Genomic DNA, 6,957 nt, shown 5'->3' with positions numbered 1-6,957 from the left:
TCATGCGCAATCGTAGAACATGTGCTGGTGGGAATACAAGCTTGGAACAGATGTTTAAAAAATAATAATAATAAAAAATAGGTGTCATATTTATCGACTACCTTAAATAATTGTCGTAATCCCCAGGGATGAAGTGGTCCATCCATATAATTCAATTCAATATAATAAAATTTTCGCGTTTTAAAAATACACGTGTTCCAACTTCCCAGTAAAATGTCTGAAAGGCTGCGAATCATGCTTTCATGTTATGCCGGTTAGCGCGTCACGCGGTCACATGACTTGGCTCTTGGAGTCGACAGGCGGTGGGAAAAAGACTTTTTATTGCGAATATATTAAAAAAGGGTACATTTTCTAAAATTTATTTTATTGATACTTCATATATATTATAAAAGGTATACGTTTATACCAAACAATAGTGAATTACATTTTTGATAAATGTAGACCTTTAAAAAGATGCTTACAAATAGTAACGGGTTTTTTTTGTGTGACGGATCTCGGTGTAACGGATTCTGTGCACACAACTTTATTCTCACTTGATGGATTGATTGATTGATTGATTGTGTGTTTGTTTATAAGGACCTATTAAGTAGGAGGTGGGGTGTGTAGGCATTGGCGTAGCCAATATTTTATATCGCGGAAGAGCACCCACATTAGTAGGTGGAACCCATATTGTCAACAAGTCGTGTTGTGGAGCCACAGGTACATATAAAAGATGTTGCCCGCTATCCCCCGGGCTACGCCAGTACATATTAACAAAGAATACAAGAAATGTTCACTAGGTTAATTCAGTTAAGGTCAAGGAAGGAAATGTTTTTATTTAACAACGCACTCAACACATTTTATTTACGGTTATATGGCATCAGGCATATGGTTAAGGACCACACAGATATTAAGGGAGGAAACCCGCTGTCGCCACCTCATGGGCTACTCTTTTCGACCAGCATTTCATTTCACCTTATTTCCGTACTTATATCCAATTAAGGTTCAAGCACGCTGTCTTGTGCACACACCTAATCTATCTGGTCTGTCTGTTCAGGACATTGGGTTAGTTGTTAGTTGGATAGTGAGAGAGAAGAGGGTATAGTGGCCTTACACCTACCCATTGAGCCCTTAAGAACTCTCTCTGGGTAGGAGCCGGTATCGGGTTGCGAACCCTGTACCTACCAGTATGTAGTCCGATGGCTTAACCACTGGGCTACGTCCCGCTCCTCAGTTAAGATCAATTCATTTGTATCAATATAAGCATAAGAACTGCTCCACAAGGACTGCAAGCGTGGATCCAAGAGTTGTAGGTCCTCCACTTCTCGAAATTTGATACACGTGTCCCGAAAATGCATTTATAGGTTTTTAGCTGAGAACATGTTTACAATGTTCAGCTTAATATTTCTGTTTTGTCACATTGACAACAGACTCGGATAGTTCTAACAATATGGATTTGTCAGTTTATGGACTATGGCAAAGCAGTTAGACCGGTCTTTTGTGACATTAGTAATCAGTGATAGAAATGAGCCATACCTTAATATAGTGGTGGACAAGTAATCAGCGATAAAAAAATATCTAAAACTCTTACTTGTCAGCAGTATGTGGGCCTACCTGGGGCCATGCCCTACTTTCCGTGACCTTGACCTACTTTCCCATGACCTAGACACGTTCCGGTGTCCTACTGACCCGGACCTGACCAATTTAGAGGAACAACGCCGATGGCCCTAGTCCCGCTTGAGCTGGATTCTACTCGGTTCAGACCGTGAGCTACATGTTAACAGGGGGAATCGTCGTCAAGGGGTATGTACAATTAATGTACTGCGTTAGTTCGATGCGTCGTTAAATAAAACAGTCCTTTTCTTTGTTCTGCGTCAGTGTGTTTAAAGCGCTAAATGGCTGGGCTTGTGTTTATATCCGCCATATGCTTTTATCTATCAATCAGTGCGAACATTTTATTTTCAAGAGTTTTTCAAAGGTGTCACCGACTTCGGTGGCGCAGTTGTTAAGCTGGTAGGTACAGGGTTCGCAGCCCTGTATCGGCTCCAACCCAGAACGAGTTCTTAAGGGCTCAGTGAGTAGGTGTAAGGCCACGACAGCGTGCTTGAACCTTAATTGGACATAAGTACGAAAATAAGTTAAAATCAAAGGTGTCGTTTTACAGATGCGTCCCCAAAGAAACTACTAGTGTTTGTGCATTAATCCTAGAATATATGTTCATACATGTATATATCGATTTATTTAAGGGCAAAAAAGGGCTTTCAAATACGTCTTTTGACATATTATAAATGTCCTTATTTATGCTTTAAAAGGTACCATGTTCTTTGTAAAATAAAGATTAATTGATTTGAATACACATATTTATTTTTAGTATTCCTTTAGAGATATATTGTGATTTTGGGGGCGGGATGTAGCCCAGTGGTAAAGCGCTTGCTCGATCGGTCTGGGATCGATCCCCATCTGTGGGCCCAATGGGCCATTTCTCGTTCCAGCCAGTGCACCACGACTAGCATATCAAAAGGCCGTGGTATGTACTACCCTGTCTGTGGGGTGGTGCATATAATAGATTCCTTGCTGTTAATAATAAAAAGAGTAGCCTATGAAGTGGCGACAGCGGGTTTCCTCTTAATATCTGTATAGTCCATAACCATATGTCTGACGTCAAATCACCGTAAATAAAATGTGTCGAGTGCATCGTTAAATAAAACATTTCCTTCCTTTCTCCCTTTGCATTGTGATTTTGTTTTAGTCAGTATTTGGATGTAACCTATTAAAGATACAGAGATTGTGAATGGTTTAATGCTACCCTGAATACCCGTCATATACTACTCAACCATTGCTAGGGGTGTACCAAATATATGTCATGGTGAGAAATTTATGCACATCTAAAATTTATGCAACATGTAATCAATGCGACTATGTAGTTTGGATGGTCCATACATCCCCACAATTATGCATAACTGCAGTTAGATATTTCATCCATCGAATACAATAAATACATTTACTTTACTATTTTTCCCACTATCCCTAGCGAAATTTGATTAGTATATTTCAAATCATTTACAGTATATTGTAGTGAAAACAAAAATCCATGCCTACATCCATCCATCCACCCATCGATTTGAGAGGGACGTGTGTGGACTAGCGAAATTTTGGTTTGGTTTTTCATTTATTCTAACTTAAAATCACTGATCTCCTTAGAGACAACTACACATGCATAATGCACACACACACACACACTGGGTACGGTACATGGAGAGTCCTTAACGGCGACATGTGAATATTATTATTAGTGTTCATTTCTCTTCATCATCTTCGTCAGTACTGAAATCATAATCGGTATCGTCGTCTACTTCGTCCAAATATTCGCTGATCCAGGAACAATACTGATTTAATTTAAAACGAATATGTGGTCTCGCATCTCTGTTGGGATACATCGACTATAATTTTCCTCGTGTTGGGGCCTTTGTCAAATTAATGCATATATGCCAGAAAGCGAAAATACGTGTCTTCAAATAACTTCCATTGCAATTAATGTTTTCATGTTTCTTTCAATGGCATCTTCATTTCCCTCCTCGCACGTTTTAAATTACAGATGTCGCTACAAGTCGCTCCCGTCTTTAAAGACCAGATCACACGTATTGCAAGACTGCATCCATTTGACTTTTTTTCAGATAGGGTTCTACCTCATCTTCTTCGTCGTCACGTTCGTAGGCGGGCTTCCTGGTAGTTTTCTCTTGAATACGTTCCTTTGCATGATTTGCATGTAGAGCTCTTTCTTCGATGGTGGTTACAACTTTTCTGAGACATTCGCCGTTACGTTTGTACTTGTTATACCATTCGGACGGTCACGTCTCTAAACCATTAGGTCGAAGGCGCCAATGTTCGGGCGTGGTCGGTTTCAAGTCCACCAAGAGAAGTCCGTATGACTTGTTAGTAGCTTCCTCAAACCGTTGCATGAAATGACGAGCATTTTCAAGATACATCAGAACTTGCTGCTTGTCACCGCCAGGTAATGGTAGTTTCTTCTCTGTGTCGGGTGTTTGCTGTGAAACAATTTCTGGTTGATGGCAATCACCGATAAGTTTCTGTGGGAACTTCCTTCCGTGAACAGGTCGGTGATGCGAGAATCTTTATTGGCCATACACACGATGCGATTCCCGACTCTGTGATTCAAATAACGACCCTTTTCCAAATACCTTTGACACATTCAACTCTTACAGTCATCGTTTGTAGAGCCAGATGGAGGCGGGTCAATTTTACCACCCCTTAGCAGTTTGTATACCAAAAATGTCTTTCCACACGAAGTAGGTCCCGATACGATCATGGTGAATGAATGTAGGAATCTTAAGGGCTGTTGCTGCTGCTGCTGCTGATGATGGGAAGGTTTATTTTCAGATTCCAAGAGTCCATGTTTATTTAATACATGTGAGTTAGGTCGTGGGTCCAAACTTCTGTGCAAGACAGGAAAGGTGGGGATGGGAAGGAGGGACCGCCTGCACCGACAGGTGCAAGGGAACACCAGCAGCCCGACCGTGGTCGGTAACAGGCGGGTGGGTGGGTAGTGGTGCTATGGAATTCTGAAGGAGCAAAAAATGCCAAAGAGAAAAGGTGCGCAATTTTTATTAAGGAAATTTGGCACGCAATTTTGAGCAGTCGGTCAAAAAAGAAAGATCGTTGACTGGTCAGAGGACTTTACGTGCACATTCAGAGAAAGCTGTTGTAGCGCACAAGAGCCGGCTCCTCCGTCCAGGACAGGAAAGGTGTGGTGTGTGTGTGGGGGGGGGGGGGGGGGATGGGAAGGAGGGACCGCCTGCACTGGCAAGTGAGCACCAGCAGCCCGACCGTGGTCGGTAGCAGGCAGAGGGGTCGTTGTCTGGCCCACGCGACTCCTTTTATAGTCCGTTTAGAAATGCTTCTGCCGTTTCGGGGCTTTCCAACCCGTACCACTTTGTTGTTGTTTCCGTTTCAGATCAACCTTGGCCAATCTAATTAAAATTAGCTCCACTATTACATGTAGATCTAACAGCAGCCCGTTGGAGCTCATGTTCAGTTGACCTTTCATTCGACCAATCAAAACCTTACTTGCAAAATCATACCCGTGATTTGAAAAGAATTTGAAAACATTCGGGTTTATGCCGAGTATACGAAATGATTCGGGTGAATATTTAAATATAAAATTCGTTTCAAGACGAAAAAATAAACCGTGATGGTATAGCCATAAAATCTGTTTATACTAGTATACAATCCAGAGTTTATTATTGCACTTTCCACCCTGGTTTTTTTATTTTGAAATAGATCAACAAGTTCGCCTATTGCATAAATAGTCTCGACCGATATTTTTAGAATTTGTATGCTCCCGAATAACGTTATAAAAGGCGAAGTGTAATTGGTCGATATTTAAATTATTTATAGATGAAATGTCACCTGGACATGGGAGTCCACGCAATGCTGTTAGATCTACTGGTGAGACCAGTAGAGCTAATTTTAATCAGATTGGGCCTTGGCTTGCTCTACCACCTGTTGCGTTGGGGAGACCATGACGATACTGGGTGTCGAAGATTTGTTCTGTTTCTCTTTTTCCTTTTTTCCACGTGGGGTCGTAGAGTTCTAGAAATCGATCCACACTGTACATAAGTATAGTCTCAAAAAGGAAACCCGCTACATTTTTCCATTGGTAGCAAGGGATCTTTTATATGCACCATCCCAGTCAGGATAGCACATACCACAACCTTTGATATACCAGTCGTGACAGATTAAAGATATATAGTACAGGAAAGAAATACAGATTAATATAGAGGGTTAATATACAGGAAAGAGATACAGAATAGAGATTAAAGATATATAGTACAGAAAAGAAATATAGATTAGTGTAGAGAGGTAATGTACAGGAAAAAGATACAAAATGCAGATTATAGATTAAAGATATACAGTACAGGAAAGAAATACAGATTAGAGAAGAGAAATAATGTACAGGAAAGACATACAGAATACAGATTAAAGATATATAGTACAGGCAAGAGACAAATAATACAAAATAAAGAGAGTACAAACATTGGGGAAAGAGTTTATAAATTACTGTCGCCACTGCTCGACAGGAATCACACAATACTAGGTATATCACCACAGTCGCGTGACGACGTTGAGGATTTTGTCACAATATATATATATATACACACACACACGCAGTTTCCCCACAGACACGACAGCATATACCACACATCCTTCGATATAATTGGGGTTAGGGGTTAGAAACACCAAATGCACAAATCTGTTTCTCCAAATCCCACGGACGCTTCCCACAAAATGTGGCTGGAATTCGTCAAGTAGTTGTGGGGAAGAAGTATATTAAAAAAAAAGTGAAACGTTTATGCATGATGGAAAACGGATCACAATTAAAAAAAAAAAAATGTTTTATTTAACGACGCACTCAACACATTTTATTTACGGTTATATGGCATCGGACATGTGGTTAAGTACCACACAGATTTTGAGAGGAAACCCGCTGTCGCCACTATATGGGCTACTCTTTCCGATTAGCAGCAAGGGATCTTTTATTTGCGCTTCCCACAGGCAGGATAGCACAAACCATGGCCTTTGTTGAACCAGTTATGGATAACTGGTCTGTGCAAGTGATTTACACCTACCCATTGAGCCTTGCGGAGCACTCACTCAGGGTTTGGATTCGGTATCTGGATGAAAAATCCCATGCCTCAACTGGGATACGAACCCAGTACCTACCAGCCTGTAGACCGATGGCCTAACCACGACGCCGGTCGGATCACAATAGGTCACTTGAGCCTTTGGCTGAGGTGACCCAACAAACAAAAGCCATAAGAAAGTTGATCATGATAAAATATTTTACAAATCTAAATTGCTAATTTCTAATTCATAAATGAACGTTTTTGACGTCCATGCAAGTATCCCAGAATACTGTATAAACGGTGTAATGAGCAAAACCGTTCATGCATAAATGTG

This window comes from Gigantopelta aegis, chromosome 4 (assembly GCF_016097555.1).
Source record: "Gigantopelta aegis isolate Gae_Host chromosome 4, Gae_host_genome, whole genome shotgun sequence".
In the NCBI taxonomy this organism is placed as follows: domain Eukaryota; kingdom Metazoa; phylum Mollusca; class Gastropoda; order Neomphalida; family Peltospiridae; genus Gigantopelta; species Gigantopelta aegis.
This window is presented reverse-complemented; position numbering follows the sequence as displayed.